A 15338-nucleotide genomic window follows, 5' to 3' on the forward strand; every position below is an offset into this window, starting at 1 on the left:
GCTAGTTCAGCAGTCTGAGATAGACCTAGGAAGTTGGAGCTTGGCAGGGCGAGGGACTTCTGCCATTGCTGAGGCTTGAGTAGGTGGTTCTATGCTCACAGTGTAAACAAAGCGGCAGGGAAGCTTGAACTGAGCAGAACCCACCGCAGCTCAGCAAGGCCTACTGCCTCTCTACATTCCACCCCTGGGGGCAGGGCATATCTGAACAAAAGGCAGCAGACAGCTTCTGTAGACTTAAATGCCTCTGCCTGACAGCTCTGAAGAGAGCAGTGGTTCTCCTAGCACAGTGTTTGAGCTCCGATAATGGACGGACTGCCTCCTCAAGTGGATCCCTGATCCCCATGTAGCCTGACTGGGAGACACCTCCCAGTAGCTTCCAGAAAGAAGTAAGCTTCCAGAGGAAGGATCAGGCAGCAATAACTGCTGTTCTACAGTCTCTGCTGGTGATACCCAGGCAAACAAGGTCTGGAGTGGACCTCCAGCAAACTCCAACAGATCTCCAGCTGCTCCTGAATGACTACTGGCTAAATAACGAAATGAAGGCAGAAATAAAGACGTTCTTTGAAACCAATGAGAACGAAGATGTAACGTACTAAATATCTCTAGGACACATGTAAAGCAGTGTGTAGAGGGAAATTTATAGCACTAAATGCCCACAAGAGAAAGCAGGAAAAATCTAAAATCGACACCCTAATATGACAATTAAAAGAACTACAGAAGCAAGAGCAAACAAATTCAAAAGCTAGCAGAAGACAAGAAATAACTAAGATCAGAGCAGAAATGGAGGAGATAGAGGCACATGCAAAAAAAGTAAATCACAAATTCACAATTTCTTTTTTCTTTTCTTTTCTTTATTTTTTGGCTAACTGCAAGCTCCACCTCCCAGGTTCACGCCCTCCTTTCTTCTGCCTCAGCCTCCCTAGTAGCTGGGACTACAGGTGCCCGCCACCACGCCCTGCTAATGTTTTGTATTTTTAGTAGAGACGAGGTTTCACCATGTTAACCAAGATGGTTTTGATCTCCTGACCTTGTGATCCGCCTGCCTTGGCCTCCCAACACAATTTCTTTAGCACCAGTCTTTAGAAATGACTGTGGGAATAGTACAATTTATTGAGAAGTACCTTTACCCTCTTGCTTTATTTGGTGTTGTAACTCCTTCTTCTAATTTAGTTATTTCTATGCGGAGGTGATTTTCTAGTTGTAGAGTTAGTGACTGATGGATGCCACCTGATAATAGCAAGGGAAGGACTAGAATCATCATGTTCACTAGCACGAGGTTCTGGTGTCAGAGCACAGGACCAGGTTTCTGGAGGCTTCTATTCTGCCAGCAGAGCACAACATTTTCAGTCACCAATATGAGGTACAAAGAACGGGGATAATCAATGCCTTAATTCAAAGGTGTGACACATGTTAGGCAATTAACAATGTATAGGTTGGAAAAAAAAAAAGATGTGGCAAGAAGTTCCATGTAATGAAACTTGAAAGCTTTTAAACATGCTACTTTATAAAAACAGAAACATGAATCATGTATAAACTGAACTAGTTTTAGATATTTCTTAATATAAAATTTTCAAGATAATTTATTTAGTGCATCAGTCTAAGTGTATATTTACATTTACATATAGAAAAAAGGGGATCAGGTTTGATCATCTTGTAAAGACTTATGTTGGTGGTTGGAGGCATGGAATTCAGACAAATGGATTACATTATGATTTAATAACAACTTGTTACTTTTCTGATGACACTTTATGCATAAAAATATGCATTATAAAAATGTATGAAAAACCAGGGGACTTCATTTCAACAGAATTTCTCCCTTAGGGTGGCATATATAAAGATTCAGAAGCATAAACAGAAGTATAGTATACTAAGAAATGGAGAATGTTATGAAGTTGTAAGTGAAGTTTCTTTAGTGCCACTAGATGGCATATGTTAGCTGCAAATCTCACTTGAATAAAGTTTAAGATTTAACGTGACTTGTTTCCTCAGAGTATCCAACACATTTTATTTTAAATATTAATGGATTTTTATATGTTTTCTCAAATATATAAAACTCAATACAATTAATAAATAATTGGAAAAATATCACATTTTTCATATCAAGTTAAAATAAAGAAGAATTAATGTCATTTGCAAACAGTTTTGTGTCTTCCTTTCTAATTTGAATGTATTTTAGTTCTTTTTCTTGACTAATGGTTCTAGCTAGGATTTCCAGGACTATGCTGAATAGAGGTGGTGTGAAGAAGCATTTTTGTTTTGTTTCTGGTGGTAGAGGAAAAGCTTTCAATTTTTAACCATTGAGTATGATGTTAGCTATGGGTTTGTCACATATAGCCTTTATTAGGTTGAGGCAAATTCCTTCTATACCTAGTTTGTTAAGGGTTTTTATCATCATGAGGATGGCTGTAATATGGTGGAGTAAAGTCTCTACTACACACCCCCCCAACCCCTTGAAAGTTTATCTAGCAACTATCCATAGACCAGAACATCTTCTTCAAAAGCCCAATATTGGAAACGAGCCTGAGAAACCATGTGGTATATATACCTGAGTGAAAACTGAGTGAGAAGGGTCAGAAGAATGGTCTCCCCCTCCCCCCTACACACCAAGTTGGCACAACACTGGCTGAAGAGCACTACCCTGGACCCACAGTTTCTACAGTGACGAAAGAGAACTGGAGGCAGTCATTCAGCTTCCCTAGCATTTTAAGATGCTTTCTTTCCAGGAATCTCACCTGTCTCACCTCATGGGGAAAGAAAAGGGTAAAGGCATGGCTAGACCACCTGTGGTCAAGTAGAAACAAAGAAAGAAGGCAGAGCCCAAGTGACTAGCATATGGATCTGTGTGGCACCTCTGTGTTCACACCAGATGCGGTGCCCAATCAGAGTTACCGGTCAACTTCATAGCCCACCCACAAAGCTGAACTGATCTTTTTCAGAAGCACAGTTGGAAGTTCAACCTGGCTTGAGTCCCTAGATGGCTAGTCTCTATGCCCAGGCACACAGCCTACTCCAGCAACCCCACCCTCATAGGGCAATGCCCACCTCTGCCCATTTTGAGAATCACAGGGGCTAGATATCTTGGGTCAAGCAGCGGCTCCACTCAGCCAAAAAGCTTGCCTTATACTCCTGTTGATGCAGGGAGACATCCACCTGCATACATTTCTGAGAGGCACAAGGGTTAGACCTGTAAGACCTAGCAGTCCAAAGACTAAGTAGCTTACCTCAGCCAAAAAGCCTGCCCAACAACCTGCCCTGTGCATTTTGCAGAAGTGTAGGGACTAAACCTGCTTGACCTCGGAGGTCAAGTAGCATCCTGACTCAGGCAAAAGTCCACCCTACAGCTCTGACCTAATGGAGGCAACCCTTAATCATACATTTTTAAGGAGCACAGCCTCTTGTCTTGCCCATCGCAAGCAGCAACTTTCAGAGCCCAGCCTGAAGCCCTGCCCCAGTGCAGATTCCGAATAGCAAAACTGCCCAGACAGGGAATACGTCACGTGACCAGCCTGACCAGAGAGCGTCACAGTACCAAGCCTTCAACACTTCCTAATAGTGGAGCCCAACCGGTAGCTTCCTCTAATAGCAGGGCCCAACCATTGGTCTCTCTGGACAGCAGAGCCCAGCCATCAGAGCAAAGGCAGTGGCCCAGCCAACTAGAGAAACCACAGCAAGTTCTCCCTGGAGCTGTCAGCCCTTTCAGAATCACAGGCTAGACTATTAGTGAAGGTCTGTTCCTACAATGAACACCTGTAAAGGCTGAAAGAGTGAACCATTTCTTCAAATGCACAGAAAATGCAAGGACACAAGTATTATAAAGAATCAAGGAAACATGACAACTCTACAGAAACTAATAAAACTGAAACAGCCGGAGGTCAGAAAAAGCTAAGCTCGAGTCCAGGACATATAAGTATAGTGGAGCTCCATTGAAAATTTAATTCTCATGCAGGTCAGCTCCACCATGGTCAGGACCTTCATTGCAAAGAAGTGAATCCTGGAATCAAGACATCTGAAATGACACACTTGATAAACTTGAAACTCAGACTTCTCTGAACTTTGTGGGCCTACAGAAGTGGCCTATTCCTCCCTGTTAAGAACTAGTGCTACCCACTGGCTTGAAGACAATCTCTTGCAATTTTACTTTCAGGTCATTCAGGATGAACTTCCAACTCCTCTCCTGGATATCAGACCAATAACTCGGATCAAGTCAAAACATAACCCAACTGACAAAGAGCTGATTCTATGGGGGAAGGAGAGCTGTCCACCAAAGAAGCTGCAAAACTTAGCTAGGGTGTACCAGCAGAAGCTGGCAGAGTACATATGGGACTAAATCCTAAGGGTGTCCAGGTTGAGGGATCTAGAGTTCTGGAACATAAAATTAATAAGGAAGAATTTATCAATATGAATATTGATTAATACCCTAGCACTAACCACAAGAAACAGTGTTAACATATTCCTGGAATCTTGGAAAAACGAAAAGGCCACACTAAATGAAGAATTATAGAATTTTCATAGCAGGTGGTCAAGAAGATATCAAACAGCTCACAAAAAATGAGATGCTAGAGTAAATACACCATATAAGGGTAGAATACCCACCTCCAAGCTGTGCTCCCCAAGAGGACCCAGGGAAACACTGCGCTTACTAAATCAATAAGAAATGCATTGGTGAGAATGGCATCACCATTGAGAACCTCAGTGGTCGCTATTTTCTGTAGGCCAGGGCTGATAGTAGGAGGGGTCATTATAGAAACTGGGCACAATGATTGCAATGGGGATATTAAGATGCTAACATGAGAGAAGCCATGCATTTAAGAGTCATAAGTAAGAAACATCATAATGAGAAACATGGTCAGAGTAGCAGGTGGAAGTTCCTGATCCAGAGTTATGGAGATTGTTACTAGGACATGTTGTTCTGTGTACAAGATTAATGGACAGCCAGTTAGCATATTTCATAATTAATACAACCAAAAAGTAACTCAAAGATTCATGCTCTAAAGTTTTAGGACAGCCACTCCAATAAAAAAGCCATAATCCCATGCTGAGTACCCACAGCTGAGATAATTTGCAGACCAAGAGCCCACTAACTGAACGAGCAACTTCCTCGTGAGGAAGAAAAATACCCTTCACCATCACAGCATGTGTATATGGCAGTAATTGCCCTAGTGTTTCTTTCTTTCTCCAAAGGAATCATAGGCCATTTAATTCTATAAGTGATCAGTGTAAAAGGGGAATACCAAACATTTTAAGAACTATTGGACACAGTGCTCAAATTGACATTGATTCCTATGGTCTGAAGCATCACCCTGGCCTCAGATTTAGGACTCATGGAAGCCAGGTAAAATAAATGGAGTCCCTGCCCAAGTCTAGTTCACTGCTGGCCTGCTCAGCTCATTCCCCATCTGATGAATATCTCCGTAGTGCCCAGATGTATAATTACATACGTGCATGTGGATATACTTGATTGTTGGCAAAATCATGTTAACTCCTTGGCCTGTGGCAAAGGTCAAATATACATCTTCAAAACTGCCCCCTCCATGGAAAAGATAGTACATCTAATACAATATCACATTCTGGGGGTAGGTGGTGCATGACAGAGATTTGTGCTACCTGTATGTAGTATGTAAAGAATGATTGTGGTGCCCATTCAAGCCCCATTTAAACTGCAAGTCTTTCCTCTACAAATTTAAATGGCTCCTAGTGGATGAGAGGGCACTACCTCTCACTCAACCAAAAGGTAGCCCAAATTTTAGTTGTTGAGCAGAGTATAGGAACTCTGCTAGAGATGGCATCAATATCAATATTGATGAAGTTGCTATCGATATCAATACTGCCTCAGGTAAATGGTATAATTATGGACATTGATTTTGTGAGTGCATTATTTTTATCCATGTGAAAAATGCATTCACATTCATGGAATAAACAATAATATATATTTGTGATCTTGCTCAAGTTTGGGGTTAATTCTCTCACCTTCTGTCACAATGTAGTCCAAAGGGACCATGATTGGACATAACATCACATTGTTCCATTATATCTATGCCATCAAATTAATTGTAGAGATGAGCAAAAGGTAATAAGAAAGTTGGAGGCTTTGGTAAGACATACGCACATCAGAGGGTGGGAGATGAATCCTACAAATATTCAGGGGTCTGCCACCTTCGGATGCTTCTTATTGTCATTCCCATAGTTTGGAATATGCTGTGTGACATACCCTCTATAGTAAAGGAAATTTTTACTTTATACTTCCCACCCACTAAGATGGAAACATGACACCTCGTAATCTTACACTATATTTGTCTGTTCTCACACTGCTATAAAGATACTGAGACGGGGTAATTTATAATGGAAAGAGTTTTAATTGACTCACAGTTCTACATGGCTGGGGAGGCCTCAGGAAACTTATAATCATGGTGGAAGGGGAAGCAGGCACTTCTTACATGATGGCAGGCAAGAGAGAAGTGAACGAAGGAGGAACTTGCCAAACACTTATAAAACAATCAGATCTCCTGAGAACTCACTCACTATCACAAGAACAGCATGGGGGAAACTGTCCCCATGGTCCAATCACATCCCACTATGTTCCTCCCTCAACACGTGGGGATTACAATTCAAGATGAGATTTGGGTAGGGACACAAAGCCAAACTATATCATGCACCCATCTATTTACCAGGTGACATTAAAAGCTAACAACTTTGAGCAGGGCTCAGAGCAAGAAAGGGCTCTGTACTAGGTCTAGACTGTAGAGTACGCATTCCTACCTCCTGGACCATATGACCCAGCAGGATTCTATACCACTATACGAATCCACGGCAAAAAAAAGAATTGTGAAGTTTACAAAAAACCTTAATAAAAGAATGACCATGTAAACCCATAAAGCTTAAAGGTAATGGCAAGTCCATGCAATCTGCAGCAGAAAGCCCTCCACCACTGAAAATAAATTTTAATTTTTTTTTAAATCCCAGTGTGCTAAAAATAAAGAATTTAATCTTATCATAGAATATTAAGTGACCATCTGGCCACAGCTACCTATCATGAGCTGCATTCTATCAGAACAACTAAGTCAAAAGTTGGGTGAAGCCAACAACAACTCATGGTAAAATGGAAGTACATCTGGGATCAGGCCTGAGCAGAGCCAGAGGGCACACGCCAGCTGCATGCTCTGATGGCTCACACCTCCAGGTTTGCACTAACACCTCTCCCTCAACCTAAGGTTACACTGGGTGTCCCAGCTAACAGAGGAGGGAAAAGACTGAGTCTGTTTAATGGGTGAGCTAGCTCAGTATATGGAATACAAACATAAAAAGGACTTTTGCTGCTATAGCTATGCTGGAAAATCACAACAACTATTTAGTATCTCCCTCCATTAGTCTGCTTTGAATTACTTATACTCTAGGCTAGAACCTCTGATAAGTCCTCTTTGCCACAATACCACAGTTCTACTTCTGCCCAATCCTGCTTCTCTCACAGCCTAGATGTTATTACACCAAACAGACTTCCAGTAAATCTCCTGCAAGCAAGTGTCTGCCTAAGCACTGCATTTTCAGAGAAGCTGACTTAAGATACTATCTGACTTGAGATGTACACTTAGGAAAAATTTGAGCAAGTTTGTTCTTTTTTTTCAATATTGCTACTCAAAGTAGCACCAATTTTGCAGCAGAACTCTAAAGTTTCTGAGGTATGTTGGGAAACTGGAATTAAGTAAGCACGTGATAGTTTCAAAATTTATCAAAGGTCATCATTAAAATGGTACAGAATTGTTTATCACTGACTGTGCCTTTCGAAAATGAGAATCAAATCCAGTTTCTGAATGGTCTAATAAAAAAATCAATCATTTTATATCATATTTTTATTTTATAAATTATTTTATATGACTATCTATTTAAATACCTTCATTTAATATTAGTTATTGAAATACAATCACAATCTAAACACAGTTGGAATCCTCAATTTATTTTCTATTGGTGATTGTCTAGCACTGTAAATGTTTTAACCAAAACAAGAACATCTCTGTGGCATGTAAACCTTAGCATAATTGCAGCAGTAAAATTCAGACCTATCAAAATATGTGACATATTACACAAAAATATTCAGCTATGTGAAAAAAATTGATATCGTTTTATTGTTAAAAGCTGTGGTTTTAAAAGACCTTTTCAAAGAAAGCAAGTGACATGAAGATATGGTGACCTTTATGCTGCTTAAAGTCAAATGTCTTCCATTGGCATCACATTCTTTTCTTAATTGTTCAACATCTTGACTTCTCCTGTCTTACTGTTAAACAACTATTGTATTTCTGTCACTGAAGAAAAAAATATAATTTTTTCTATGTTATAAAATTTATTAAAACATATTTATGAAAAGTTAAAATGTTTAAAATATTTTTAAACTGTCAAAATTTAAATATTTAAAGTTAAATATTTTTATAAATATGAAATATTTATAAATTAATGTAATTAATTATATTAAATTAAAATATTTATAACAACTTGAATGTCTGTTAAGTATTAGAAGTATAAAGTTCACCAATAAAAAGTAACCAAAATTAAAATATTTCATAATGGTAATATTTTGGGCAGATAAATTTTATACTTAATCATTAAGTATAAAAGCAGTATATATGCTTCAAAGAAACCTGATTATGATAAAAACCAGAATCAATCTTTGGCACCACTTTCATCAGTAATTAACAATATCACAAATTCTTTATAACATATGAACAAGGAGAGAAGGTGCTTATCACTCTACTGTACTAATGAATTTTCTTGACTCTCCCCCAAGAAATCTATCAAAGTTACCCCATGCTCTTGAAGGTGTAGCTTATTATTATTATTGTTATTCTTATTATTTTTTGAGAAATTCCTCTCTACTGTCAGTAGCATCTGCCGACTCCATCTCCCAAGACCTTGCAGAATTTTCTCATTCAAAGATTAGGAAAGAGGTGAAATCTTCAAGATGATACAAAGCATACACATAGTAGATACACCCAAACAATGTGATGAATCATTAAAAATAGCTTAATCCCTGTTCACTCATTCATTCAACATATAGCTATTGAAAACATTCAACATATCCAACAACCTCTGAGTAGCTGGGATTTCAAAGTTCTGGAGTCAAACTACTGGAATTTGAATTGTCTCTATATTTGCCATCCAGGTAACCTCATTCAAGTTACTAGACTTTGCTCTGTCTCAAATCCTTACAGGCAAAATGGTACTGGTAAATACATTACTTATCTCCTAGGATGGAAGTGATCATTAAATGAGTTTATGCATATGCCTAGCAAGTTAAATTTGCTCAGTAGTCGAGAAATGTTTGTCAACTGCTGATAGAAGAGAAGGAGAGAACTTGTGTATAATGCCTCTCAGGTATAAAGCAACATGAAAAAATATTATGTAGGAATGGAATTGACATTTTGATGAATTTTCTGTGGCATACATGATGTTTCTCTAGGTTTGTTTGGTAGCATGTAATAATAGTAAGATGATGTTTTTAATTATACATATTTATATTCAAAGTATGCCATAAATAATGAGCAGATATACTTTATGTGCCTTATTTTGTTTTATTTACATTTTATTTCTAAACTCATCCAATGTAATGCTTCTCTTCATCTACATAATCAACTTTTTGATGTTTTACTTCAGCTATCTTTCCACTCAAGGAACAAAAAACTCATTCTTCCTATTGGATCCTTCACCCTCATCCTTTCTATTAGCTCCTGCTTCACTAATTTTATCTGTACCTTTTAGAGTTCCTCTCACTTGTACCTTCTGATGGGTTCCACCTATGCCAATGATAAACCTATTATCAACACTTGAAAAGGAAGGACATTAACAGAGTCAATCCCTCTGCATAGTGCAGTGTTTCTCAAGCCTGCTTGCGTATTAGAGTCACCTGCAGGGAAAATGGTCTTTTTAACACATCCCAGTCCCACTCAATAAATACGTCTGTTAGTAGTACACAGGCATCAGTATTTCTTAATAACACTCATACATCCCATTTACATATGAGGAAACTGAGGTTCAGTCAGACTAAATGGATACCTCATGATTATGTAGAAATTAAAGGATGAGCTATGACTCCAATTGAGCTCTATCTTATTCTTAAACCCTAATTGTTACTGCTGCACGTTTATGCCTAAAACAAACCTTATCTATTGTTTACTTCATCTATGGTTCCAGTAAAATTTTCCCCTTAGCTTATTGTACACACATGTGCACACACTCTCACATGTACGTGCGAGAGATACCACATCTCTCCTCTACTCTAGAGCAAAAAATATTTTTATAACGACTGCTTAAAATTATATTGTATCATCCTACTCTCCCATATCTTCCTTCCCTTCTGCAAGAAACTCTCTGGAAAGGACAACTTACACCTGATTACTTATTTCCATTAAGTCATTAATCCCTTGTACCATGATATTTACCTTCTTAAAGGTTACTAGCAAGCTCTTAAACAGCAAGTCCTCTCTTAAATAAACATGATTTGAGTGCCTAGTATTTTCTTTGCACTGGAGCTAAACATTCAATTAATATATCTTACTGTCTTCCAAGAAGTTTACAGTAAGAACGACAAAGAGGCCAATGATATTACAGATGGTGATAAGTGTTTGAGGAGTACAGTGGAGACATGCCCATTCAAGTAAGCTTATACAGGGGATGTGATGTCTGAGGCACCTTGCTTTGCAAGTAGAAGTTAGCTATTTAAAGAAGAGTGAAAGAGGTCAGAGACGATATAAAGAGAATATATGCAATAAAGTTCTATGCAAAAGAATAAAGGCATGGCATTGTGACAAGCTTTGTAAGCTACAAATGGTGCTATATTCCCAGGATTAACGTATCTGTGATTGTATAGGTCTTAGGGATAATAAAGAACATGCTTGTTTTCATCAGCTAAGAATTTGGAATTTGGGCAATGGGAAGTTGGCCCAACTATCTATTTTCTTATAGGTAAAAATTGGAATAATATTACCTTCCTCCTCATGGTTTCATGAGTATTACATGTTAGGGTGCTTTTTGCTCATGGGCACTTAGCACCTACTCACACAGTGTGGCTCATAAATATTTTGTGTCATTACATAGGAGCAGTGTAGGCACTATTTGAAGCTTTTTAAGAAAATGTAGAACAGAAACCCTGAGGTCAATTAGGAGCCTACTGCCTTGGCAGGCAAAAGTGATTAATGAGGGCTATTCAAGTGGTAATGGAGATTAATGGGAGATAACAGAATGCAGTTAAATCTACTTAGGAGAGGGTTTGTGAACTTTCAGAATATAGTTTCAAGAAAAAGTATTTCAAGAATTTATGAATTATTGTGATTAAGAAAAATCAAATAATGGTTTTTTGAATAGTAGAACTTATTAGACCTTTAAACGAAAGTATTTATAATTCCTTTAATTAGGCATCTTTCATGTAACTAAAACTGAACAATACAGTAATTAATCACACCATAATTCTTCTCTCAGTATGGTGAAACTTTTTGCATGCTTTGGGGATACTTTTTTAGACATAAGAACATTGATATTATAATGTGCTTCTTAACCAGGGTCAGTTGTGCATCCATCACGAACTATTCATGGCTAGAGGAAATACTTTACAATTATTATTCCATTTTAAATTTCTATTCCTATATAGAGAATCTGACATTATCAATGACTTTACAATTCCTAATAGGATTACCACTTTGATATTCACAGGCCCACTATACTAGAATCATTTACATAACAAGAAATTTGACAACTGATCCAAATGATTGTCTTGTTTACTCCCATTACTCATGTTTTAAGTAAATACACTTACAACATAGAGGATGTTTCCTTATAGTTTCATAGCAATTTACTTGTTGATATTAAAGCTTTACTCAAACCATATCCACGACACTCGTCACTATTATACTAAGTCTCCAGGGCAGCTAAGAAACATGCGCACTGTTACCTTTTTATTGACTCCATAAAAATGGATTTAGAGAAATCAGGCTTGGGCCACATCTCCCCTAAATTGTAGGTCATTGCAGATATGGATAAGGTCTTTTCAATGAAATGTTGGAGCATAACCCCCTTTGGAGTGGGATGAGTAGCTATTAGAAGGCAAAACAAATTGTATATAACTAGTCTAGACAATTCTTTTAAAGGGTATTTGTTACAAAAATAGCAGAAATGGGTTGGTTGCTGAAGGAAGGAATGGGACAGAGAAGGTATTTGGAAAGTAGGATATTTTCAGTCATGTCAAGCAATGTGAATAATCCCATAGAGAGAGTAGAATTTTCCATGAGAAGACCAGAGGGATGGGTGCCCAAAGCATAACCACAGAGAACAACCTTAGAAAGGAGCAAGGAGTCTTCTGGAAGGAGAAAGGTCAGGCTTTGTAGTACTGATGCAGACATGCTTGTAGAGTTGGTTTTAGGAGTCAGGGAGAGTTTGTGAAGCCAACTGTGTCTTTTTTGTTTAGGAAATGTGTGGAGATACCACAGATCAGAGTGAGAAGAGATGGAAGTGTTAGAAAGCTGTGAAATTGTTATTACTGTAAGGGGTAAAGTGAATTTATGAAGGACGTAAGGTTAGGTGTGTCTGTATTGAGCTGCCAGTTGAAGGCATGGTCATCAATCTGAAATGAGTTCAGAAGGCATAACCACGTTATATTCAACAGGAACACACTGATGCTTGGGTGCAGTCATAGAGCAGACTGCACCTAGTTGGATTTCATCAGGTTTGAGATTTTTTTTCTTAAGTTTTAAGGAGGCTGTTGGGACAAAGAAGTTAAGTGTTTGCAAAGAGAGTAATTGTGCTGGACAATGGAATCCAAACCATGTAAGAAAGGTGACACATGAAAGAAGTAATGGATACAGAAAAAGTAATAGGGTCATCAGCTTAGCTCCTTAAATAAGCACAGAAATATTTTGGATTAAGTTGGGTAATAGAGAATGGGCTCCTTTGTAATCTAGATTTGTTGACAGTGTTGCAATTACTGATGATGACAAAGTCTTGAGTGAGACCATGCAAATGGATGTTTGGAATAGGGAAAAGGACCAAAGAGTAGGAACAAAGGAGTTAAAAGAACTGATCGGCCATTATATTGGTTGGTAGTTTTTGTGGAGGTTCAATATGCCAAAAAAAACATGCCAGGAAAAGTAGTAGCGAAAAAACCCTGTGAGCCAGAAATTAAAATTATTGATGATTTTGAGGATAACAGTAATAGCAATTAATGGCTGTTAAAATCTGATGATAGACACAAAAGGCAGCAATTTGTGAAGGAAGAAAGAGACATATTCCAGAAGAGGATGAAATGGGGAATAAGTAAGTCACTTATTCCATCTTTAGACTCTGTGACATTGGGATGTGTGTGCAAGTATGAACACCTCCACAGCAGTGTCTTTCAAGGTAAAAAAAAAAAATCATTAGTGCAAGAAGTGAAAGGAATAGTATGGTGGGAAACACATGTACACACATATGTATGTACATATATATATGTGCATAATGTATATTAATATGGTTTGATAAATGCAATTATGAAGCATGTGTGAGTTTCTATAGATATATCTAACTTGGTCCAGGTGTGGGATTGGAGAGGGTGGTAGTACACATAACTTAATTTAGTTCCAAAATATGACAACGGCAAAGAAGGAGAGAAAGCTAGGTGAAGTGGAAGGGAAGTTTGCTTGTAAAAAGTCTGGGAGTTTGTATACAGTGCTTAATGCCAGGACTATGCAACCTCTTTCCCACTGTTCTCCATCTAGAAAAAGACATATATTCTTCATGTGACCCTCTGGACTAATTATTGCACAAACTTTCCTCTGACTGGTCTAGCTCACTTGTTCTCTGAATTCCTATGGAGTGTATTATATGTTGGCATGCACAGTTGTCAGGAATTAATAAACCACCACACATTATTCCCTACAATATTTTTCATATCTTTTCCCAACTAAAATACGGGTTCTTGAAGAGTAAAGACCATATTTTATACTTCTCTAAATTTCTTAAGTAATCCATAGATAACTGTAGAGCTCTACAGTTAAGTGTTGCATAAATACCTGTTGAATTAACCTTATAGATCAAATTGGGTACAAATTATTTTGATACTAACTGGAAAATATTTTACCAACTCAAAGACATTGAGTCAAATATAATTTTACATAAAAACTAATTCTGTAATTGAGCAAAACTATGTGGTTTGGGGTTGATTTGAAAGAAATATATGTTAAATGAATGTTTCAGTGAAAGAACTCCTATAAGACAATTTGGCATACAGTAAATATTTGTTAAATATCTGAGTGTTATAAGGATGAATGGGCATCATAGGTGTCCTTAGCTACACCCCAACTAGATTATGTATGTAATTTAATTTCACCTAATGTTTTTCAGACTTCAATAGGGAGAAAATACAGAACAATAAAATTGAATGCCATCTCACTAATATACATCATTCATATATCTACAGATATATCAACATTACTATATTATTTTCCTCATCACTGATGTCACACAATGTCAATCACTTAAAATTGAATTCGCTCTTTCTTTCTTAATTTCCGCCTCAACTGAAATGTCTAAATTCTCTCATTTTCATTGAAGAGTTACCATTCATTATGACATATTTGCAAGTGCTTTTTATTGTCTGGACACTGTGAAAAATAAGAGTAGCTATTGTAATAGCTATGACATGTTTTTTCTCTTTGTCCTTACCTGACGATTTCCAGGAAGCAAGTTTGGTCTCATGTTTGGTTTGGGGTCACTACTCAGTAAGTTTCCATGCCCATAAAAAAAAAATAAAGACATAATGTAAGTATTTATTTTATCCTTTAAAACAAATAATATATTTTAGTGCTTTTCTGCATAAGTACTAAATAATTCCATAGTTTAGTTTTTTATAAAGAAGTAGGTAAGCAAATACTACATAATGCTATATTTAAATAGCCCTTACATTAACTGTTGATAAACTTCTATATATAACAAATCAATCATTTTGTGTTCTTAGGTTCAAATCTTTCTACTATTATTAATAATTCCAGTTAATATCTTTTCTAGATAGAGATAATGGATCTTGATGCTGCTCTAAGTAATAAGTTTATATATTTCATCTTAGATTCTTGAAAAACAAACTGTATTTGTTCTAATTTCTGTGGCAGTTATCACCCCTAATCATTATATAAATAACTTCGCTTGAAAATAGTAGCAACTCTGTAGAATTGGTAGAATACCAGTAGCAGATCCCAGTGTTCATCTATAAATCTGATCTTGCTCTCTGCTATTTCCCCATGCCTACAAGAATATTATGTAGTCAGTAGATATTGTTGAATGAACATAAGAGTCATTTTTGAAAATTCCTCTGTTAAAGAATTTAGGAGCAA

General features: G+C 37.4%; 1 long non-coding RNA gene across 1 annotated transcript; it reads right to left on the minus strand.

The window, feature by feature from the left end:
• Positions 1–7867: 7867 nt before the first annotated feature.
• LOC116274500 lies at positions 7868–14744 on the minus strand. The gene is made up of 3 exons (XR_004183191.1): positions 14674–14744; positions 11538–11574; positions 7868–8294 (listed from the first exon to the last, which is right to left on the minus strand). It is a non-coding gene; the product is annotated as an uncharacterized LOC116274500 (long non-coding RNA).
• Between the last annotated feature and the right edge of the window lie 594 nt (positions 14745–15338).

This window comes from Papio anubis, chromosome 4 (assembly GCF_008728515.1).
Source record: "Papio anubis isolate 15944 chromosome 4, Panubis1.0, whole genome shotgun sequence".
Classification (NCBI taxonomy): Eukaryota; Metazoa; Chordata; class Mammalia; order Primates; family Cercopithecidae; genus Papio; species Papio anubis.